The sequence below is a fragment of the Camelus ferus genome, chromosome 14 (genome assembly GCF_009834535.1).
Source record: "Camelus ferus isolate YT-003-E chromosome 14, BCGSAC_Cfer_1.0, whole genome shotgun sequence".
NCBI lineage: Eukaryota > Metazoa > Chordata > Mammalia > Artiodactyla > Camelidae > Camelus > Camelus ferus.
This window is the reverse complement of record NC_045709.1, coordinates 27,026,464-27,051,697: the sequence shown is the minus strand read 5'-3', so window position 1 is coordinate 27,051,697 and position 25,234 is coordinate 27,026,464. Positions and strand designations below refer to the sequence as shown.

At 48.1% G+C, this 25,234-nt stretch overlaps 1 long non-coding RNA gene across 1 annotated transcript; it reads right to left on the bottom strand.

Annotated features, from left to right (window-relative positions):
• LOC116668633 lies at positions 1 to 21,326 on the bottom strand. The gene is made up of 4 exons (XR_004325864.1): positions 21,215 to 21,326; positions 20,562 to 20,765; positions 14,466 to 14,611; positions 1 to 972 (listed from the first exon to the last, which is right to left on the bottom strand). It is a non-coding gene; the product is annotated as an uncharacterized LOC116668633 (long non-coding RNA).
• Positions 21,327 to 25,234: the final 3,908 nt, after the last annotated feature.

The window sequence follows — 25,234 nt, the reverse complement described above, 5'->3', positions numbered from 1 at the left end:
ATGTGAATAGAATTTATATGCAAGTGGAATTTATTTATATATATATATATGTACATATATATATGTAAAGAGATACGTACAGAAAGATTTACCAAAAGTGAAGAAATCCAAATGCAGACATTCCCAGGATGCAATTAAATGCAATGTAAGTGCTGGTTATGATGCTAGAATGACAACCTCTAGACTGTGAGCTCATCATCGCACTGTAAGGATACAGCTCACAGGTAACCGAGGTGCGCTGACCGAACAGAAGGGTGTAAAGCCAGGAACATGGTCTCAATAAATGCTTGTTGAGAAAACGAATTAATAAATGAATAATTTAAGATTAAAATTTAGCTGAGGAGTTCAATATAACCTACTTGAAAGTTGTATTAGTCTGAGTTCTCTGGAGGAACAGAACCAGCCAGATGGATGGTTGGATGTGTAGCTAGCTAGCTAGACAGATATATGGATAGATGCGTAGGTGGCTAGAAGTCCCCTGATGTGCCACCTGCAAGCTGGAGACCTAGGAGAGCTGGTGGAGTAATTCAGTCCAAGTCCAAAGGCTTGAGTACCAGGTGCACAGGAATCGCAGTCGGAGGGCAGGGGGCCACAACACGCCCCAGCTGTACCAGGCAGGCCAGAAGGAAAGACAGCAAACTCCTCCGTCCTCTTCTTTTGTTCCGTTCAAGCCCTTAGTGGACTAGCTGATGCCCCCTCCCCACCACAGAGGGGAGGGCGAGCTGCTTTACTGAATCCACCAATTCAAATGCTAATCTCATCTGGAAAAGCGCTCACAGACACACCCAGAAAGAATGCTTAATCTGGGCCCCCCACGTCCAGTCCAGTTGACACATGAAATGAACCATCACAAAAGAATCTGGTAGCGTGCTGGTCTTCGAAGAGCTGATCTCACAAGATAGAAGTGCGAAGTCTTCGTGAGTGACGTGGGCTGTGGCCACGGTCTTGAAAGGCCACAGAGCTTAGCTCATTCTGCAGAAAGGGAGACAGAGGAGCAAACTCAGGGCTGATAGAAGTCAGGAGACCTGCCTCTTTGCAGTAATCATTACCTTCTCCATATTTATGGGTACCGTTCCAGGCACTTTATCTATGGAGTCATTTAACATTGTGAGGTGCTGTGATTAAACCCACTTCACCGGAGAGGAAACTGAGGCAGTGAATGAAAGAGATGTAGATTTGAACCTTGAGTCAAGGTTTCCAGCCTGGTGCCAGGTGGATGAGAAGCCCGTCGCACCATGACACGTAATAGAATAATTTTCTCCTCTTCTTTCCAGAAAAGGATAAGCACATGAAATGGAATCGGGAGACCGTCTGAACTCCTTGCTACAACACTTCTCAGCCAACCCAGTAACTCCTGCCTCAAGCATCTCCAGCAGCAGCTGATCCATTTGAACTCGGGATTACAGAGGCAAACTCTGAAACACAGTGAAGAGGCTCGGCTCTCCAAGGGCATGCGGGGAGGGGACACTCCCTGACCACATCCTTTGATTTCAGATAGCAGATTTATTTTTAATACAGAGAAAGTGGAAATTCTAATCTTCTAAGTTGGAAGGCGACACACACCTCCCTTTCTACTTAATCCTGTTTAGCCCCGACCCAGAGCTACTGCTTTCTTAGTGCTTCCCGCTGTAGACACTGTAGACGCACTTACCAAATCTCACACTGAGATAGCCTGACCTTCAGATGACTCATTTCACTTGAAAAACTGGTTCTAAGAAGTGCACATACTTTCCAAGTTACTATGGGCAATAGCAGACTCTAGGGGATTCCATTCCACATTCATTCATTGAGTGAGTCTGCAAAGACGCATGTAAATCCTGGTGAGCTTGCTTTCACCAAGGGTCCCTTATTTCAGGAGCTGGCCCTCTGGGGAGTCAGGCAGAGAAGGACACGAAACACCACACACAAAAGCGAAACAGGAGCAGTAGGAACGGAACAGGATGGGATCTCAGAGAAGGGACAAAATATGAGATTGTGAAGGGGTTTAGGAAAGTGCTCAGAAAGAATGCTGGGAAGGAGCTGAAGCAAAAGAATAAGCAGGCTTAGGTGAGGAGCAGCAAGCATTCCACGCTGACGCCACTGCATAAAATCACGAGAGTGAGGGGCTGTACCGAACGGCTGGGGGCCAGGCACACGTGCATGAGGCGTGGAGGCAGGGTACAGGGTCGGGCTTGGTCACACGGCTTCAGAAATCGTGGTGACATGTTTGGACTTTACCGTGCAGGCTGTATGAAGCCACTTGAAAGAGTGATGTGGGTGATGTGGATTTAAGATCAATCTTATTTGCAGAGATGAGAGATTGGAGGCAACAACAGGACCAGGCAAGAGTCTGTTAGCTTTGAGCTTTGTGGTCCCTTCTGAGAAGGGCTGCTGGGAGCCTGACCAAAGGGAGTGGAGGCACAGGGAGAGACAGAGGGATGAGTGGAAGGACTTCAGACCGCAGGAATTGGGGAGGGTAGAGCTCAGCGGCGGAGCACCTGTTTAGCATGCATGACGTGCTGGGTTCAACCCTCAGTACCTCTATTAACAAAAACAAAACAAAAATTTTTTCGGAAGACCGCAGGGAGGGAAGCACGCCTTTGCAGCGTCCTAGAGTGTTTCTGCGCTTCGCTACCAAGGAGAGCAGGTCTCGTTCCAACCAGAGACCCCCCCCAGGGGTGTGAGAGGCCTCAGAGGGAGCACAAATTCACTGCTCACAGATCAGCTGCCATCTTCCTCGACTGATGCTACGTCCCTCTAATAGAGTTCGTCCTTTTGCTGACGGCTGCGTAAGCTTTCAGAGCTTCAAAGTTCTCTTCCGCATCTCCAGGAAGCCAAAGAAGTGGATCAAGGGGCACGGGTGCTCTCTAGCTGCACCCAGAATTAAATTAGCGTCACCGGCCCGCCAGGGAGGAATATGATTTTTTTGGTGAGCGTCCATAAACATTTGCTGAAATTGCAAACATAAAACACATCTCAACACATTTCAAACCATGAAAAGCTTGTGTGATGCGGCCACAGCGGAAATAAGCCGGCAGTCGGTAAATACATGTATACAATCAGGGACTGCCAAATGCTGGGGATTAAGTGATACGTGTAAAGAAAACCTGTGAGTTAAAGAAGCAGTCTCAAAGGGAATTAGAAAATATTTTTGACTAAATTAGAATGAAAATACAACGTAATAAAACTTGTGGGGTGAAGTAAAAACTGTAGTTAGGAGGAAGTTTACAGCTAAATTTATGTATTACAAAAGAAAGGCTAAATATTAAATAATCTCTGTAAATGCTCAAGGAGTTTGAAAACCCAAATCCATTAAACACGAAGGGAATAGTAGAAAAGAAACAGTAGTTACAAGAGTATAAATTAATGAAGAAAACCCAAATATACAGGAGAGAGAACAGGTAAGTCGAGAAGTTGCTCTTCTTGTAGGAATGATAAAATTGTTATGTTCTTGACAAGATTGAGAGACTGAGAGAGAGAGAGAGGACAAATACTACCAAAATTTGGAAATCACTAAAAACGGCAAGTCACTATAGAACTTACAGACGTTGAAAAGTTTGTAAGGGGTATTACACATAACCCTTATACCAGTACATTTGAAAATGTATATGAAAAAGATAAGTTCCTAAAAGAACACAGCTTATCAAAAAGAAGATAAGGATCGATAGAAAACTTGAGGGGTCCTATACTTTGCAAACAAACTTATCACTCAGTTAAACACCTTCATCCCCCACCCCACTCTCCCACACATCCAAGTCACATGGCTTCACTGGTAAAAGTCTCTAAATTTTTAAGGAAGAAAAAACACTAATCTTACACAGACTATTTCAGGTCATAGAAATACAGGGAGCACTTCTCAGCTTTTTATAAAGTCAGCATAATAATAGTAACCAATTTAAGGATGATATTACAAAAAAAGGAAAATTACAAGTCATCATTTTCATACAAAAATTCTAAACAAAATATTAGAAAACTAAATCAGTCAATACATAAAATGTACAACCCACCGAACCAAGCCGAGACCTATTCTGGGGGTGCAAGATTGATTCAACATTTAGAAATTGATCATTGCCATTCACTACATTAGATTGTACTAATAGATACAAATAAATTACTTAATAAAATTCAACATACATATATGATTTTAAAATCACCAAGAATAAAAGGAAATTTCTTTCATCTGATAAAGGTGATTTACAGCAAAACCTATTAGAAAAACATCATGTTTCACTGTAAAATATTGAGATACTTCTCCCCAAGATCAGCACTGAGAAAGTGCGTGTGCTAACACCACTTCTGTTGAACAGCTCTGGTGAGTTCTTAGCCAATGTTTTAAGGAAAGAAAATGTATGAGGATTAGAAAAGAAGAAGCGAATGTGGATTTACTCACAGACAACATTATAACACATATAAAAAAATCCAAAAGCTTCCACAGACAAACTGCTAAAATTAACATGCCGATTTATCTATTCCAGTGGTAAAAAAGTTCACATACAAAAATCTATTGTATTTCTACATACCAGAAAAATAAGCAAATAGGATATGACATAAAACATAATAGCATCAAAAACACATCAACTAGCGATTAATCTAACAAAAGTAATTAAGCTGAAAACTTTATAGAAATAAATCAAAGAATACCTAAATAAATAAACAAATATACTATGTTCATGGATTGAGGCACAGAAAGTCATCTGTGATTCAAACTGTAGACTCAACTATCCCAATCAAAATATCATCATGTGTTTCAAAAATGTGAGTGCAAGACAATCTTGAAAAAGAATAACAAAATTGGAGAACTTGCACTGGAAGATATCAAGACTTATTACATGGCTACAATTTTAAAATAGTGTGTTACTGTCACAAGGATAAACAAACTAAAAGCAAACTGAGAAAAATGCTCATTCATATACATTCGTTTAATATAGGTTTAAGGTGACACAGTGGTATAGCGGGGAAAGCATGATCTTTTCCATAAATGCTACAGAATTAATGGAGTATCCGTGTTTTTTACAAATACAGTTTGATTCCTATCTTATAATATACACAAAAATAAATTACAGATGGCTTGTAGATCTAAACATGGGATGTAAAGTATATTTATGACTTTGGAGTAGGAAAATTTTCTTAAACAGAATGCAGAATGTGCTACCCAGAACAAGAAAAAAAAGATAAACTTTCTTTTATTTAAATTACGAACTTCTGTTCATGAAAAGACACGATTAAGAACTTGGACATGTGAACTACAAAGTGGGCAAAGATTCTGCCATACGTATATCTAACAAGAGACTTGTCAGAATAAATGAAGAATTCCTGCTTATCTAAAAGAAAAATAAAGAGAGAAAACTGTCTTTTTATAAAAGCTTGTACTTGAGATGGTGCTTCACGAAGAGTCTGTCCAAGCAGCCAAAGAGCATATGAGAAAATGAGAAGATGCTTAAACTCAGTAGGGAAATAAAAATAAAATGCAACAGAACCTACTCACCAGAATGACCACAGTTACAAAAAATAGAAAAGAAAAAAGGAAGGAAAGGCAGACAGAGACAGAAAGGACGGCGGGAGCAAGCAGGAGGAGGAGAGAGAGGAAAAAGGGAAGGTGCGGAATGAGAGTTGGAGAGCACACAGAGCTGGCACTCCCGTAGAAAACTGGTGGTATTTTCTAAACCTCAACATATGCACACTCTGCAGTGCAGCAGTTCCACTCCTTAGCATATGCTCACCCAAAATGCCCACAGATGAGCACCGAAGACTTAAATGAAAGTATGAAATGAAATACGCAGACTGAGTGGCTTAAACAATTGAAACTTATTCTCTCACAGCTTAAATGAAATACGCAGACTGAGTGGCTTAAACAATTGAAACTTATTCTCTCACAGCTTCGGAGGCCACAAGTCTGAGATCCAGGTGTGGGCAGGGTGGGCTCCCTGTAAGGCTGTGCGGGAGAATCTGCCTCATTTCCCTCCCCCAGCTTGTGATGGTTTGCTGGCGGTCTTTGGTGGTCTTTGGCGTTCCTTGGCTTGTGGATCCATCACCCTGGTCACTGCCTTCATTTTCACATGACATTCTCAGCGTACGTGCTTCTGGGTCCAAATTTCCCTTTTTCATAAGGACATAGTTAGGCTGAACTAAAGCTCACCCCAATGACTTCATCTTGGCTACATGTGCAAAGACCTTATTTCCAAATAAGGTGATGATCTGAGGTACTGGGGGTGAGGATTTCAAAATATGAGTTTGGGGGAAACATAATTCAACTAAACACCAGTTAGGTCTACACACACACACTCAGGCACACACACATAAGAAGGGCCATAAAGCATTTGCAATTCTTTAATAAAATCCTGCCTTCTGATCAAAGCTTGTTCTTGGAAAATAGAATTTTATTATAATACCCAGTGGCAAATTTTTATAGCCAGGTTCAAAGCACATATATATATTTTGCATTTAACACATAGCCTGGGACAGTAAGATAAATGCAGCCACAATAATTTAGCTCTAAATGCATGACTAAAACACGGAAAGTGGTCCAACAACATTTTAAAGTGGAATTATTGGTCCTTAATAAAAAATTCCACAGTGGAGGAAATGGTGTCACCAGTGGTCATTACAATTAGATTCAATTGTTGTTTCAGACTTACGTACACAGACAAGTGTCAGCTGTTTTATTAAAAATTAAGAAGACATTGTTAGAGTGAACGCTCCAAGGTTTCGGACAGTGGAACGTCTGATTAGCACCTGCAGGTTGTCGGACGCAGGGTCGTGGGTGATGGAGCCAAACCCTCGCCCGTGCTGGCTGGGCTGCCTTGCTCACAGTCACGGGGGTGGCTGGAGCCCTCCCCTCCCACCCGCGCCCCCCGGGGAGTGTGTGCTGAGCTGAGCAGTGTCGACTTTGCCCTGCTCTTGGCAGAACATCTCTGCCTGCCTGGACTATGAACAGTGAGTCAGCACTGTGCTCAGATAGGAGCCAAAACAGCAGCCTCGTACATCTGTGTGTTGCTTTGCAAAGAACAAAGTCCTTTCATAGGGGCCACTTGTTTTGATGCCCAGAACCATCTCTGGGTTTAGTGAGGCAATTTAATTTCCCCACATCAAAGCCACATGGGACAGGTAAGGTGCGTGACTCACCTACCTGCCCAGGGTACCCACGAGATGCAAGCATGACAATTCCTGCTCCGTGTTTCGCACCATGCTTGGCCCAGAGAAAGAGTTCAACACATGCCGCTCAGTTATTAGAATGACTTTATTGTTATTACCTCCCCAAGATCACACGGCTCATAAAATTCTGAGAGAGAACTTGACCTGAGGTCGTCTGACATCAAAGTATCTTGATTGCCTGGAAATGTTAAAATCAGTAAGATTGGACTCACAGAGCAAGCATCCTGAGTGACCACACGGTCATACCAAGATAAAGTGTGATGGCTAATGCCAATTTCTGTCAGCCAGTAGGACTGGCTGTTATGCGTGTCTGTTTCCAACAGATGAGAAGAATTTAAAAAAAAAACAAACCCTAGTTGTCATAATTTCTCAGAAGATCCCAGCCTGGAGTAAATTACACAGGAAATGCAGAAATAAGTCCCAGAGAACGGTGTCCTCGTCTGCCAGGCAGGTTCACGGCAGGACGCGGGGCAGACACCTGGCCTGGGGAAAACACCACTCTTTCCAAAACCCTCTCTTCTCCTTCCCAGAGGGAGACATGACGGCCTCCTTCCAGAAGGAAAGAGAAAGGCCGGGTTCCCGGGAACAGCACAGAACAGTCCCTTGAAATATAATCAGGCGTTAGCTGCGAGGAAACCACCTGGGGCACCCAGACCGGGAGGCGAGGACCAGCCCGGAGGAGAGGACGGTGGCGTCCGGACAGTCACTCTCCTCTTTCTGGGTGAGCACACACGTGACGCGAAGAGAAGAGAAAGCGGTTTCTCAAGTGGGAGGCACCAACCTACTGCCAGGCGGCGAGAGCAGCCGGGCGCGCAGACAGAAGGCAGCGGGCAGCGCGGCGCAGCCTCGGGGCGCGGCGCATCCTCCGGCGCCAGGCCGCCCTTCTCCCCCAGCCCCTTGACAGCCCGTCCTGTGCTCTTAGGGAATGAACGCGAAGCTCTGGAAAACTGCAGAAACCGGGCTAGAGACAGACGAGGAACCCGAGAGGAACCGACCGGAGTGTAAAAGGAGGAGGGCGGCTGGCTGTGAACGCGGGAACTCCTTCACCGAGGAAGCCTCCACGCGAAGGATGGAATGAAGCCCGTCAGTCACGTGGTAACTGCGATGGTCCATAAAAGTGACAGGGCCGCCTCCGTCTGCGTGAAAGCACGGCCGGCGTCTCTCCGGCAGCGCGCTGGCGCTCTCATCTGTGTCCCTCCCCGGGGCGCGGCCACCACGGAAGGTGTTCGTGCGCTGCAGGGAGGGGCAGGGCACCTGCTCTCCCCAAAGCTGCCTGCTGGTCAGAGCGACCTCGGAATGCCCCAGCGCGGGTGCCAGACCTGTCCCTTCCCCTTCACTCCTACGTGGGGGAGTCACACAGGACCTCCTCACGGGGTTGTGACGATGGTTCCACAAGTTAATTCAGCACAGATTGTTACAACGGCGCTCCAACTGCCTGTCAGCCTTTGCTGAATAAGAGGGAGGCCCACCAGAACCCACGGAGCAGAATTCTGGGGCCTGGACCAAGGCAAGTCCATTTGGAGAGTTCCTCCAGGACACACTGGGTGGGCTCCCCAGTGACACTCATGTCAGAGCCGTCAGGTTACATAACCTGACTGTCTCTCCGCCAGTCAGTGACGGCCTCAGAACTAGGGTACCACCCAGCGCCCCCCACACTGCCCCCGGTTATCTCTGCGATGCCCTGGCCACCTTCCCACCTGCCCTCTGGACCAGTCCTCCTCTCTCCCTGCAGGGCCCTACAGCGTGTGGCGGGAACCTGCCCTGGAGTCCAAGTGACACTGTTGCACAGCTGGTGACTATGCATGGTTCTCTGCCTCCGAGGCTGTTCCCTGCTCTTTGTTGGACAAACTCCTATTCATCCTTGAAACCATCCTTGGTCCAGGAAAATCTTCACTGCACACACCCCATCAGGCAGCTTGTCCCAATGTACTGTACTTTCTGATTTCCTCCATTCTGTCGTAAAATACCTGTGGGTTCTCTGCTGTGTGGCCAGTCCTGGGACGGAAGAGCTCTCACTTGTGAAGGTAGGGGGAGAGGAATTCAGACAAGTCAAGGGCAATTACAAGAACGCACCGTGAGCTGTGTGTGTCATGAGGACGGAAGAGGCGCACAGCCCCTACTCTGGGGAACCGGGAAGGAAGGAGTCCAAAGAGAAAGGGTGCCTCAGCTGGGTCCTGTGAGTCAAGGGGGGCCTGACCAGGAGAAGATGGAGGAGGGGGAAGCAGGCTGGTCCCTCCAGCGGATCCCAGGCGTCCAGAGCACCAGCCGTGTTCACCTGTCCTGTCTTCTCAGCGCCTGTGAGAGCTGGGTAAATGCGGGAGGAGCATGGGCACCACAGCTGTGGCACTTGTACGACAGCTTAGAGGGAGCCAGGACAGAGGGCTTTTTCACAAATTGGGTTGCTCAGATCAGAGGCTCTTCCTCCACAAAGCAGACGGTGATGACGCAGGCACCCCCAGCCTCAGGCATCAGGAGGACGAGACGAAGCCGCCTTCTTCCTACTTCCAGGCTCTCCAGACGGTGAGGGAGGAGGCTGGGGCGGGGGGAGGGGGTGCAGTGAGGGCAATCTGCCAGGTGTTTTTGCTGGCTCGTCCTATAAAACATGAAGGCAGCAATTCTGTATGTGATGTATACTTTTTATTTATTCAAATAAAGTAGACTTACAGTAGTACTATATTAGTTTCAGGTGCGCATAAGACCGATCAGATATTTTTACGTTTACGCTCCATACAAAGTTATTATAAAATATTGACAATATTCCCTGTGCTCTATGTTATATTCTTGTAACATTTATTTATTTTCTTGTTGAAGTGTAGTCCGTTGCAACGTGTCCATCTCTGGTGTGCAGTATCACGTCCCGGTCATGCGTATACTCTTGTAACATTTATTTTACTCCTAGCAGTTTGTGCCTCTTAGTCCCCTTCGCCTACTTTGCCCCCCTCCACTCCCCGCTGATAACCACTGGTTTGTTCTCTGCATTTGTCTCTTTCTGTTTTGTTATATTTGTTCCTTTTTAATTTTTTTTTAGATTCCTCATATACGTGAAAACATACATTTGTCTTTCTCTGACTTCTTTCGCTGAGTAGAATACCTTTCCAGGTCCATCCACATGGTTGCAAATGACAGAATCTCATTTTCTGATAGACATTTTAAGTGATAAAATGCCTTGCAGTTTGATTACTTGCAGTTATATTTAGACTTGGCTAAACACTGGGTGTCAGAAACAGACGCACATCTTTTCTCTTCATTTTTATTTGTAAATCTGTCCCCTGTTAGTTGACTATGTAAACTAGAAACCTACCTAGATGAACGCTCCCAGGTCCCAAATGCATAGCTCTGGGAGGGGCACCAAGTCCCACGGCCCCTTCGTCCCTGTTTGCCTTCTGCTTCTGTTCCACGTAAAAGTCTTTTCTGACCCAGGAGACGCAAGCTGCTCACGTGACCGCAAGTGGCCCTCAAGGGACTGGATTTGCTAGTGACTAGCTGGCTTCATCTCCAAACGTGACCTGCTTGGCCCAGTCCTGTGAGCGCAGAAAAGGGCACCACGTGACACGGGTGATGGGCGGCTCGGGAAGCACTGCTGAGAAGGGAGGTTATTTTTTAAAGGCTTCTGGGAAAACTTGGTCATACTTGTTCTTTCAAAGTCGTCGCGTGAAGCCCGTGCTAAGGTTCCTGGAGCAACAGCCCCGCGGAGGTTAATTTCCAGTCAGTGAAAGGTGAGAAGGCTGGAGAGGACAGGACACCTGATCCTGGGCGTCTGGGGCTCTCGGTCAATTTTAATTGAATCCACTAATTGAATCACTGCCTTCTTTTAAAGGGGACACAGAAATGGCAGAGGCCAGTCTCTGTTTAGGGACAGTCTCCGTTTCTCACGGTTTGTCAGCATCGATCCTGGTATGCTTCCAGAAATCACTGCATTTCCTCCTGGTGGCGGAAGCCAAAGTTCACCTTCCCTGGAAGTAATAAGGTGTTACATTTACAAGAGATAGTTGTTCAGAGACTCATTTTGATGTCCCCAAATTGTTTCCTCAGCATCCTTCTGCTCGTGTCTCTCTCCGTGTCAGTTTTCTACCATTGTCTCTGTGGGGAGTTTTGGAAAGTCCTAACCAGGCAGCCCCCTCCCCTCCCTCCACCTCGCCCCGACACGCTTGGCAGAGGAGCAGTGACACCCGGGTAATCCGTGGTAACCAAAGGTGGCAACAGATGAGAGCCCTCTGGGATCCACAGTCAGGAAAAGTCCATGAAGAAGCTCTATAGAAATGGCGATTTGGCTTTGTTTTGTTTTCATTTGGGGAATGATTCATTCCACAGTAGCTCTTCAAGTGCGCCCGGCCAGACCCCAGGAGCTGCGCATGTGGCTGGTGCCATGAGGGGCTCCCTGCCTGGTCCTAGATTCCCGCCTTCCGGGCCCGCCCGCAGGAGCAGGTCCTACCGCCGTCCATCTGCCCTCAGCTTTCACGACCCGGGAGAGCCTGGCCGCAGAGGGTCCAGGACCCGGGGTGGGTGTGTGATCGCCCCACCCAGCCCGCCTGGTCACCATCCCTTGGCCCCTGAGCCATGACAGGCAGCGGCCACGTGCAGAAGAGCTTGCCTGTGCTTGGACGAGTCATTCCTTGTTGGCCGCGTGCCCCCACCCACCCCTGTCCTGCTTCCACATAAACTATTTGCACATAAATCCCTGTCTCCAGGTCTGCTTAGGGGACCCCAGCAAAGACACTGGCCTCCCAGCCTCTACAGATGAGAGCGGGAGCCAGACAGGTGGCGGCTGCAACCCCGCGTGGGTGCACGGGAGACCCCAGGGCACGTGTCCTGCAGGACACACGCGTGACGGCCGTGTGGAGCTCTCGAGACATCAGCAGTGCCCGAACCTCATTCCAGACACGGCGTGGACTGCAGACCCAGCCGAGCCTCCGGCCCTTCCTCTCCTTCCTCGCTCCGCCTGGCCCACATCATTTCCTGTCCTCAAATCTCCTTCCCGTCCTCAAGGCTGTGCCCTGCCCTGTGTTTGTCTCTGGTTCACCTCCTCCCGGGGCCAGCTCCCCTCCATCTCCCCTGCCGACCATTTCTGAGTCCCCGGTGCAAAGGGAACTTGACCTTTGCCATCAGCCTGTCACTTTGGTCCTTTGAGGGGACCCCATCCTCCATGGTTTGGTCACCACCTTCATCTGCATTTCACTTTGCTCCCAAATGAATGTGTGAGCTTTGCAGGGGTCAGGGACCCACTTCATACTTTCTTGAACCTTCAAACGGACCTTGACACAGAGTTCTGCTTTATTTTATCCTCCTTCAGGAATAAAGTTCTCATGACAGGAGTGTCGCGTTTATTCATTCATCAGACCGCCAGCTGATTTCTCGGGATGTGATGACTGGACTGTTGAGCCTGTCTTTCTCTCACCTTCTCACTGTACTCCCACCAGGTGAATCGCTCTAAGATAGGCTTGTTAATGTGCCGTTTTCTGTCCCTGGAAGAGGAAAGCCCTTGAAGATGCGGTTTGCGGTTAAAACACTGTGATCCAAGGGGTCTTAGCCGTTCTCCTCCATTTCAAACCTCCCCCTGCGGAGATCAAGTCGTCCCTCCCGCGCTCACTGGTGCTCCCTTGCTTTGGAAAAACCCTTGACCCTTCACCTACTGCAACTTTTCCAGGCAGCAAGGGGACTGAGGAGATATGATGGATGAGCCCGTAGCCGACATTGCACCCCGTTTCTAAATTAGTCAGAAGGGTAGACACAACCGACTCCAAGTAAATCCCTCTGTGTCTTGGGGCCAGAGGGTTGAGGGGCAAAAGGCTGAAGGAGGGCGACAGAAAGATGGTGACAGGAGAGAGATGGAGATCGTCTTGGTTGAGAATTCTGTTGCTAAATTGCTTTCCATTTCTAAGAATTTGCTCCATCTGCTGCCCTCCTCACACTGTCTAGACGATTTCAGAGTATTACATAATTCACAGCGGCTGAATATTTTCCTGTTTACTCCAGAGTTCATCTACAAAGGTCACTGATAAAATAATCGTTTTAACTGGTATGAAAAACATCTCAAAAATCCAAGAAACCCAGGAGCCAACCACAGCAGTACGTTTTGATACTGATTCACAGATAAAGGGAAACCACAACAGGCCAGGCTGTCCCTGGCTCCCGGCAAGGTTTTGACAGGTGTCAGAAAAGGAGACCAATTTGTGTCCACACTAGGGAAAGGCAGGCTGTGGCCCACAGTCAGCCTTTTCACTCCGTGACCGCTTGCTGAGCGGGAGCCTCACGCTGAGCTCACAGGACCACCGGCCCTAGTTAGAGCCCAGAGCTGAGTTAAGGCAGAGGGTGCTTCAGAGTAACATCTTTGGAACGCATTTCATGGAGACACTGAGCACTTTGACTAACAAGAGAAGACAGAGGAGAAAAGGAAGCAAAGCAGAAAGAAAGAGAGGGGAGGATGGGGAAGGGAAGGAGGGAGGGAGGGAAGAGAGGAGGGAAGGAGGGAGGGAGGGAGGGGAGGACCAGGCAGATGAGGACGGTTCACTCATCCAGTACTGTTTTCCCTTGGGGACACAGTCTCACTATTTCCAAGGATGAGGGGACAGCCGGTGCACCTACCTTGGGAGATGGGGTGCAGAGCAGACATGGCCATGTGGGAGCCGGGCCGTGGGGACAGGCTGGGCTCGCTGTGAGTTTCTGGCCCCCTCTCCACCCCAGGTATTTAAGGACGGGCAGAGCAGACACTGGTCTTTCTCTAGTTAATCAGGCATTTCTCATGGATGCCGTCGATTTTTATTCCACTGCGTTAGAGGCATGCCTGAGGTTCGGGGAGCAGCCGCAGCTGACTGGTGACCTAGGCGTATTCTTCTTTGGGTCCCAGCTGACCCATCACCTGGCCTCAGGGAAGCCACCTCTGTTTCTCTGCGTGGGACCAGTCAGTCTGCAACAGCAAGAGCCACGCCCCACCTCCAACTCTGGCGTCAGCGTGCAGCCCGTGAAGCCGGCACGTGAGCACACCTTGTCCGGGAGGACGGCGTGTAAGGGCAGGGTGGCTGCCACCAGGGTCCCCAAGAGAAGGTGTGGCGTCAGCAGGACACACCTCTGTGCTCCTCCGCAGGGTCCCCACCCCACACCTCCCAGGACCCCAGGCTCTGCTGGGACCCGTGCTGGGACACGGTCGGCAGGGAAGGGAAAGAAAATGGTGCTTCAAAGCAGAAGCCGCTGCTGCTTTGCTATTTTCACACCAGGATAGACATTGATACGTTGAAATAGCCCCAAATAGAATTTTAAAAGCAACCAGGGCTCAGATGCTAAATTTTTTAAAGACTACACATCTGAGCGTGGGCTAGAGACGGTTACCCACGGGGTACCTGCGTAAGCCCTGTGTCGCGCAGGTCAGGTGGGCGAGGCAGGGGTTTTGCCAGGAGAAGTCGGGAGCACGGTCATCCTGGGCCCATGTCGTGTATTCACACATCCCATCCAAGAGGTCGTTTTAGAGGAAACAGAAATACTTTACCTACAAAATTAAATCAAATTGAATTTTGAGAGTTAGACTTCACTGAAAAAGAGAGAGAGAGAGATTGTGAGCACAAGAATCACGTGCGGCCTCAGCTCCGCGGAGTCTCAGGTGGGAACTCAGGCTTGCTAATAAACAGCCCTACATGTTGGTCGACTCTTTTGCAAAGTGCATTAGAATCGGCCATGCTAGAAATCCATTTTTGACCATAATCTGTGGCTTAAATTTACATGTGTACTACAATTCTGAGTCAAATTTTACAATGAATACGACATTGTCTTAGTACATATAACACAGACATGTTGTTACGCTGGATCATTGTCTGGTTGGAGATCACCTGGGTACTGTGGGCATTTCACATGGAGGATATATGTATACACACTTTTATCCGTCATGCAACAGAAGCATCAGTAATACAAATGTTCCCCCAAATTATGTTTAAATTATGTTTAAATTTTCATAACTATTTAAATAGGTATACATTTTTTAGAGCTGGAATTAAAGAACAAAACTGGTGTGCAAATACCATAGTTTTTTCCTAATCTCTGTGACCATAATTAAGGCAAGGCAATTTACATACTAGTAATTTGCATGTATTTCACATTTAATTACATACAAATTACATTTACTTGTAATTTGCATTCTAGGAAGGGACTTTCAAAGCTGGCTTTAGTCACCTAATGTGCATGAGAAATGACTCCGAACGTAGTGATTTAATACAGCAATAGTCATCTGTTAGCTCCCGCACCATCTCTGGGTCAGGAATTCAGACAGGACGCAGTGGGGGGTGCTCAGCCCTGCTCCGTGAGGCCTGGAGGTCGTCCGGAATGCTCCGAGCCCAGGACCTGGTGTCATCTGGGGACTCGTCCTCATGTGTGGGGGAGCTGCTGCTGGCGCAGGGGTCAGGAGCACCCCCATGTGACCCCTCATGGGGTCTGGGCTTCCGCACAACCTGGTGGCTGGATTTCCAGGGCAGTCACACGGGGAAGGGTGGGGACGGGGCCACACTGCTTTTCCTAACCTAGACTCAGAAGGGGACCAGCAACCCTTCCACCCTCTGCGGACGCAGTATTCACAGAGCGTGCTCTCCCATCAGTATTTCTACTTCATATTGTGCCAAATAGATACGTAAGTTTTTACTAAAGGATCCCCGCCTCCACATCCTCTTCCTTTTCAGGGGCTTGAGAGGCCGGCGGTGGGGACAGTGAGGTCCCTCCCTCCGGCTGGGCTGCACGGAGCAGGGGCGCCCTATTTCCGGGCCTGTCCCCCCCACTTCTGTGTCTCATCTGACCAAACGCTTGAGGACGTGCCGTTTCCTCCCGCGGGACCGGAGGGCTGGCTGTGAATGTGCCGGCGCCACACCTCTCTTTTTTCTGTACCTATTTTTCAACACAAGCATTTTATCAACTGGTGGTTGAATGTGCCTCAGTTTCTTGGTCACTGTATGATTATCATTGCTAGAATTTCAAAGGAGCAACAGCTTTCCTGCCAGTCTACATAACTTAGATTGACAAACGTGTGACAAATGTGTCAGATAGAAGCGATGGGAATGTGTCGCTAAGTAATTCAGTTGATCCTGTACATGACGATGCTTTGCGTCTGGAAAATCTGGTTGTGTAAACAAGACAAGTGTTCCTTCCTACAGTTATAAACATTAATATTCTACCCTCAAAAAATGCTTAGTGTGACAATGACTCAACTCAAAAACTAGCATGATGACCAAAAATTATAAAAAACTTTCTGTCCATAAAAAAACATAAAACCCACACCAGGGGAGGACAGGAGAGCAAGGAGGTTACTGGAGCCCAAGACGTGAAGCTCAGCCCGGTCTGGGCTCCGTGAGGATGTGCTGCCTCCATCCTTGCACACCTTTGGTATAAACCGTGCATTTTGGTCACTTGAGCAGACAGCCAGCACAGTTCCAGCTGTTGCATGAGGGAGACTTGACGTCAACCCTGCTGCCACCTCGTCTGACAGAGCTGAGGAGAGAGCAGGACTGACCCATTGACCCCCCCAGCCCAGTGCATCACCAAGAGCATCATTTCTCATGGGAGGGAAAGTGAAGCGGAGGAGGATCTGTCTCACACAGTGCACCAAAAGGAGGGAGTTAGGACGGACGGAGGCAGTCAGCTGTTCTGGGTTTCCTGGGGACAGTGCCTCCCTGGCAAGGAAAACCGACATGTGGATGTGTTTACCCGTATTGAGCAGTATCTACTGAGGATCAGCTGTGAGCCAAGCCCTGGTCGCCCAGTTCTAGGTTCTGTGGGTCCAACGGCCAGTGAGGCAGGGTAGGCATGTCTGCTGCCCACCCCCGAATCGTTTCTCCCCCTCCTCAAGCCCACACAGCCTTGGAGGTGTGTGTGACCCTGTGGCGTGTTCTGTAAGCGAAGTATGAGCGGGAGTAACTCGTGTCAGTTCTGGCGGGGCTGTAAGATCTAGTGACTCATTCCTCCTTTGACTCCCTCCAGGGTCTTGCCTGTGCCTCCTGGTGGCACAGCAGGAAGTGGTGGGGCACCTCTCGGGCTGACCCCTACACCCTGGAACATGGCCTGGGGCTCTGGAACCGCCCAGGCCCCCATGGACTTCTCATGAGCCAAAGGCCAAGGCTTGTGGGGCCCAGCGTGGCTCCTCTGGCGGTTTGTGTGCAGTGCTGCCTGGACCATCTGAGGGATGAGGTCACCGTCCCTGTGGGCCTCTGTCCTCGTGAGACGGACAAGCCAGCCCAACGTGGTGTCATTTCAAGCGGAGAGAACGCCGTGAAGGAAGGAGAAGTGAGGACAGAGTGAGTGAGGCTGAGTCACGGAGATCAGGTGTTTAGGGAAGTTTCCAGGGAAGAGATCAGGTATCTGAGACAGAATAAAGCAGGTGCTTCATGGAAAAGCTGAGTAAGGAGCGTTCTGGGAAAGGAGAGGGCGGGCGCGGCTTCCCACACATCCCCAGAGTCCAGGCGAGCTTGGCCTACTGCAGGAGCAGCAGGACCAGCGGGGAGCCAAGTGCGTCCTGAGCGCAGATGAGATGAGCGGTCCGGGCGGCAGGCAGCCCGGGTCACGTGGGGCCCTGCTGGTCAGGTAGCATGGAGGGTCCACGTGGTTCCACGTTCAACAAAAGCCGCGGCAGGTTGCTGAGCAGGGGCGGGATATGACCCAATTTATATTGCAAAAGCATCGATTTGACAGCAAGAAACTTTAAACAGGGTGTTGAGGATTAAAAACCTTGTGGGGTGAGTTCAAGAGAGCCTGAGCGTGATTGGGTGGGAGGCATTGCAGTTGACATCAGTCCAATACTTCGGGAAACTGTTTAACAGTGTCTTTAAAAGTTAGAAATACCTCCATCTCGTCACCCAGCTGTTCTGTTCCTAGACATTCACCCAACAGAGACAAAACCCTGTGCCCCGCAAAGACTTGTACACAAATGTTTGCAGCAAGTTTATTTGTGTTCGAGTTGAACCAGAAACAGCCCACATGCCCATCAGCAAGGTGAACAAACGTGGATGTATCTGTACAATGGGATGCTCCTCACCAGTGAAAAGGAATAAAGTCCATACACACACAGCCAGGTGAGTGACCCCCAGCATCGCTTTGCTGAGCAGAAGGAGCCAGACACGAAGGAGTAAAGAAGGCACGTTCATACAAAACTCTATCGAGGTGAGCCAGTCTGCAGCGTCAGAAAAAGATGGGTCGTCGTCTGGGATAAAAGGGGGAGGAGACGGCAAAGAAAGGTGAGGAAACTAGGATTCCAGACTTTCCAGTGGGTGTGCGTTGGTACCTCACAGTGGCTTTACCTTGTGTTTGCCTGGTGACTGGTAACACTGAGCATCTTTTCACGTGCCTGTTGGCCATCTGTGCGTCTTCTTCTGTAAAGTGCCCTTCAGATCTTCCGGTGTTTTAATTAGTTGTCTTATCTTCTTAATACTGAGGTAGAATCAGCATATTACCTATTAATAGCACATACGTGTGCACAAATACGTATTTTAAAAAAAGATTTCAAGAGTTTCCTTGCAATGTCGCCTCCATCTTCATGATCCTTGCTAAGTAATTAAATTCTCAAGCCTTAGAGATTGTTCCTGTGTCAGTAAACTCTTCCTTATCCCCTGACCCACTTGTATGGTATATATTTTTTAATTGAAAGCTTTCTTTGTACACGTGGCTCCTCACGCTTGGTCACGAAGAATCATCTTTTAGATGCACCTTGATTTTACCTGCTGTTGTTGTAAGTATGGCTTTAATACATGAATGTAAATCGATGCACTTGGATGAGTCTGAGTTTTGAGTGTGTGTGGTTGCACCTGGGCGGTATTTTCATCACATTTCGATACTGTACTTCTGTTGACTTTATTTAAAAAAAAAAAAAAAGAAGAAGTCTTTTCAAAGCTCTGGAAAGGTTTAAATAGCAGCAGCAGGAACCCTGAAGTTTGGAAGGGATTCCCAGTGAAACTGCTGGGACCAGGCACTCTTTTCAAGGGGTAGCACTTTTCATAGAGAAAGTGTGGGACTTGCGGGTCTGCATGATGACATAATGCCGGGGAAGCCCGGAGCACCTCAGAGGCTGAGGGCGAACATTTGTTTCGAAGTGTCACAATGTCCGGAGATTTCCCCATCCTAGGAATTGCATTTTGCCCTGCCAATAATCTGGAAAGACGGGAAGTCTACAAGAATGCCCCGTCACAGGCCATTACGCCAGTCTGAAAGTGTCCGTGTTCCTCGAGAAGGCCGAAGGCCAGGAAGGCTGTGGCGGGGCACGCCAGCGCTGACAGGCGCCCTTTGTTCCGTGCCCCCGTCTCCAGGCAGAGCATCGTTAGGCTTAAGCAGAACACAAAGTGAAGCTCCAGCTGGCTTACTTTTCACTGTGTTTCTGGATTCAGTCATCCCCTGGGGTTTTCGCTCACAGCACCCTTCCTTCGCCTCTTTCTGGGTTATTGGTGCCTCATATTCGGGGGCCCTCCTCTTACCCTTGTCACTGAGCGTTTCTCATGACTAAAGCCAGACTTCTTTGCTTGGTGCAGAAAAGCCCACGGGGCCACTCAAGTGCCAGCGTCGCGGGCAAAGCTCTCCGCCTCTCCTATCAACTTTATTGGTATCATTTGCTCAAAATAGACCCAGACCTAGGGAACAGAGGAGCTGAATTAGCCGCTGACATCATTAGCACACACGCTCCCGCACAGCTCATGCCTTCTACAAAGAAACCGTTGGGTCATTAACCTGTGATCCAGAATAAGCTTTAGTGACCTCAGACAGGAAGTAATTCCAGCGTACAACACCGCGGGTGACTTCGCTGACTCTCTTATTTATAGTACAAGGGACAAGCGTGCGGCCTGCCTGGCGAAACTGAAAACACTTTCCCATTGGTCTTACTCATCAACATGCTATTAAAACTCTGTTAGAATATTATTAGCTTGTTCAAGCGTCGCCAGGCCTTATCAACTCCAGAATTAACATTTCACCTAAGCGTAGTCAAATGTGGGATTTTTTCTTTGTAATGAACAATCATGTTCCAGGTGCCCTGTGACTCTATGGTAAACAAATTAATCTCTATCTAACACTGTTAATTGGAACAGTATTTAGACCCGTGTCTTCCCGACACTCTTGGGGCCATGACTGTCTCGTAGACCCTCAGGTTGACACAAAAAGCTATCAGCTCACATGCCTTTGTGAGTAGAATTTCTGACCAAAATTTACACATTGTAACTCTAAAGGTTATTATTATTATTATTATTATTATTCTGGCCATCAGAAAACCCTGTGATTTCAGCGTGCGCCTTGGGAAAACCACAGGACACCCTACCCCGACGTCAGCCTCAGTAACTCTACACGGTGAGGACAGTTTCAGGGCACCACAGATTTACGGCCAAATGAAGCCACTTTCATAAAAAAAATCACATGTAACTCCTGAATCCCACGCTGGGACGCTCCAGACTGCTCATCTGATTCACTGGCACAAAGGCACAATTTACCTGGGGAAACGATTATCCTGAAGGGAAAATCACAAATCATCTTCTATGCGAGGAAGGCTTCTCAGTGACCTGTCGGAGGAAAATTCTGTATGGACAGGGCGTCTCTGCAAAGACATGGCGTTCAGAGGCCGTCTATTAACAGGAAGAGGCTGAAGGCTCCAAAGCATCCTTTTTTGCATCAGTTAACGAGTCTGGACTGGAAATCTGTGGAAACAAGCAGATAAACCTGAAGTAAAGCAGAAACAGGCAGAAGTCCTTGGCAGGGCTGATTGCATACTTGTAAGGCTGTGGATGATGTACTCAGAGCACGACTGAAGTTAATGCGAAATAAATGAATTGTTTGGTGCAGGCGCTTGGCAAGAGAAGGGAACGCACAAAAGAATAGCCTGGGAATTATTACTGAAATACGGAAAGGCTGGGGCGTTTTGCCAGCTTTCCAGTGACTTAATAAGCTGTGACGTTTATAAAAAGCATAGTATGCCCTATGCTTCTAAATTTATAACAAAAACATCAACAAGACTGGCCAGATAGAATTTGTATTCTGGCTACGGCAGCTCATCACTAGGAAATATTAGCATGTATGCACGGAAAACAAAATGCACTTGGCTCATTTTAAAGTTGCATTTTCTTTTTTAGTTAGGACTTTTACTTACATTGATCTGCAGGTAGAAAATGGCTCTATTTCGTCTGATGTGTGTTTCTAATTACCGTGCAGATTTTGGAATCAGGGACTCAGACCTCGCTCCCTGGTTCCCCTTCCCTCCCCCTCTCTCCCCGCTGCTTCCTTCCGTCCCTCCCTCCCTCCTTCCTTCTTGGGTTCCGTCAGCCAGCCTCCCCCACGGAACCGAGCACCCAGCACGAGTTAGTGATTCCCCGGTGAGTGCACTTAACTATTCAATGGAACTAATGCTACCTGACAACCCTTGGACACCCAACAACGTTTAAGTGTGTATCTAATGAAAATCACTTATAATAGAGAAATGGGGTTCCCAGGAAGTCTACCAAGAAACATGTTATTAAGCATGACTCCTAGCCAGTAGTCTCCGAGACAGCCCTCCAAGACGAAGCAAAAGATGGCAAAGCACACAGCACTTGTGACACAGATCTTAGAAAACTGTGTCCACAGGGCCCTAATCTGAGGCACTGAAATGAGCATCTTACACATGTTTTCTTCCCTGCCCCAAACAGAGCCAACTGCCAGCCAGACAGCGATACGGAGACACTTCTCCCTCCTCCCCTCTACTCCCCGCTCAGGGAACAGAAAACTTGGCAGCCAACCCTCAGCTAGAAATGGGTGTTGTTCTGAAGCGTCTGTGCAGGGCGGCTCCCTCTAACCAACACAACACCACAGTCCCCATTTTTCTTACTCTCACTACATCTGCATGAAAAGAAGAAAAATGAAGGAACGTTGAGGTTCAGGAGACAGGAAATTCTGAGCAGTGCAGCTCCGATGAGAAAGTGTTTCTGAAACAGGAAGAGCCGTGTTGGGGACGAGCCTGGGGAGACCTGTGTGTACCTCGTCGATTCAGAGCATCCAAGGGCCGGCGAGGCCCTGAGCGCACGCGCCCTCCGGACCACACGGCGTGAAGCCCAGCTGACGCTGGTCGAGAGTGCCCAGCTGTCTCCATCAGCCTTCGCTGTGCCCCCTCGTCTGCAAGAGGGCATCTGTCCCCACATGGGGCCTGGGGACGCCGGGTGCTGGCCCTCGGTCTGCCTGTCGTTTGGCCAGTGTTGGGTCTGGCTCATCTCTCTTCAGGATGAGTAAATACACAGGTGCCCCGACACAGAGGACGTGGGGACGACCCAACAGGTAAGGGAGGTGGAAGTTGCCAACTAAGCACTGGCACTCGCCATTTGCCTCTACAAGGACTGGACCACGGTGGCACTTGCCATCTACCCTGCTTGGAGTAGATCATGAACCGCGACAGCCTCTGACCTCCGACACTCCCTGAAAGGAGTTCGAGGTGGATATCAGGCACTGGGGTGCTCTGTGTCCTGGGAAAACTGGCAGAACAGGCCTTCAGGTAATTAGATACTTTGAGGAGAAGATTTTATGAGCCCTAATTCTTGAGTCTCCTCATATCTAGAAAAGCACCAAAATCATTAACAGTGACATCTGCTCCTGGTGACTAGCAGCAGCCTCTGCACGTCCCCCTTCACTGAAATCATATGTAATACTGGGTCTTCCCCCTGCTCTTCAGAGACGCTCCTCAGAGCTCTCTGAGATGCTGTCTCCCCAGCTATAGTCCTCATTTTGACCCAAATGAAACTTAACCCACGGCTCTCACGTTGTGTGATTTTATTTAGGGCCGCAAAATCATCCCCTAAGCTGTCAGGGCCAGGAAAAGCCTCTGAAAATTGACAACACCTAGAACAATGCCTTTTTTTTAAATTGAAGTGCAGCTGATTTACAACATTGTGTTATTTTCTGACGTACATCATAGTGATTCGATTATACGCGCAAGAATATGTATTATGCTTTTTCATATTCTTTACCACTGCAGGTTATTACAAGATACCGACCACAGTTCCCTGTGCTGTGCAGTAGGACCTTGTTGTTTACCTATTTTGTACACAGTAGCTTGCATCTGCTCATCCCAGACTCCCAATTTGTCCCTCCTCCCATCCGCCTCCTGCCCAGGTCACCCTAAGTTTGTTTCTATGTCTGAGAGTCTGTCTCCACCTAGATTATCTGACAACCTTAATGGGATTCAACAAAGGTCTCCAGGAAGCCAAAGGAAAAGTCCATAAAACTTACAAGAAAGGGGACATGGATGAGAAAGTGAAAAATTAAAATAATTCAAGTGCAATAAAGCAAACAAATCAGTGTGGGGAAGAGTAGATGGTGGCAATTAGTACTGTCAAAAACAACTCAGCACTGTGGGGTGAGCTGGAAGATCTCCTCCAGAACGCAGAGGGGAAGGGCAAGGCGAGGAAGGAATAACAAAGACGCTGCTTTTGCACAGAATGGAGAGTGCAAGCATGACTGATGGAGATGACTTGAAGATACAGATTGAAACACACAAAGAAAATCAAGGAAATAAACATCTGGAACCACGGCATTTTTATTGCAATCAGAAGGGAAATTGCCACAAGCACAGAGGCCATAAACCAGCTCTTAAAGGAAACAAACATCACACTGCCCTCAGGTGTCCCAGAAGCCCAGTGACATGTTAGACAACCACAGGGTCTGTGATGCACTGTGTGATAGTGAAGATGGGAGAGATAAAACATGGGCAAAAAATTAGACAGATACAAAGGAAAAAGCAGAGCGCTGGTATAGTTTAACGTAATTTTAGGATACGCAAGAACAAAATTAAATGGGGCTGGCGTTATGAAATGTTGATAAAGGAGATAATCTAAATAGAAAACAGAAAGATCTATGAACCCTAATGTATCAAAAAATATAGTATCAGAAACTTAAATTAAGATCTGTTAGATTCAAGGAGGTCACGTAATGATAAATATCATTTCTGTAGGACTCTAAACGTAAGCCACACGCTCTGAATGTTTGCAATCCAGATATTAAAGAAGCATCCCATGTGATCCCCGTGAGGTACATGCAGACAGTTGGTTGCAGCAGTGCTTGTAATAGGAGAAAGTAGAGAAGTAACAGAAACAGTCCTCAGAAGAAGTGTTAGAAGTAGTGGAAAAAATATTAAATTATGATGATTGATCAGTCAAATAGATTTTTTTCCTATGGAAAAGTTGAATTAAGAACGAATGGGGAATATGTTATTTGTTTAACAGAAGAAATGAAAGAAAATGAAAGAAAGGAAGGAAGGAAGGAAGGAAGGAAGGAAGGAAGGAAGAGAGAGAGAGAAAGGGAGGAAGAGAGGAAGGAAGGAAGGAAAGGAGAAAGAAGGAAATCCCAAAAGGCAGGCCATATAAGACTATCTCACAACTCTGGGTAAGAGGAGGACTGTTGGTGGCAGGTTGTACATTCCCCAGATGCCACCTCACTATCTCCTGTTCCACGTGTCCCCCCCACAATATGACAGCCACTCCCCATCAACAGGTGTAATCAAATTCCCTTCCCATGGCTCTGGGAGCATGAGGAAGTGATGCTCTGTAACTTCCAATGCCGGATCACAAAAGTCAACACCCCCTCTGCCCAGTTCACTGGCGCTCTCACCTGGCGAACCTGGACTGGCAGGTAGAAATTTGATGACTGAAGGCAGCTATGCTGGGAGGAAGGCCAGCCACACAGGCGGCCTCGGGCCAGCAGCCCTCGTCTTTGAGCTGTCCCAGCCCAGGCATTGGCTGTGTCAGTGACCAAGACTTCGGGTGATTTCCAGCTGTGGGGTCCTCAGTGAGTCCTCCCAGTGCAGACCCCCACCGTCGTGGGGAAGAGACAAGCCATGCCCCGGGCTCTGCGTGAGTTCCAGGCCTTTGTGATTTGCAGGCACAGGTAAATCTCACGTGACTTATGCTGTGGAGTTTTGTCGTGAGCAGAACTGTTAGGGGTTGAATTGTGTGCCCTCGAAATTCAAACACAGAAACCCTGGCCCCCCAGGGCCTCCAAATGTGACCTCACTTGGTTGTGACAGGTGTAACTGGTTGAGATGACATCAGAGTGGAGTGAGTATCTAATCCAACGTGACTGGCGTGCTGATGGAAAGGGGCAGTTTGGACGCAGACCACACACCAGGAAGATGGAAGCAGAGATGGGC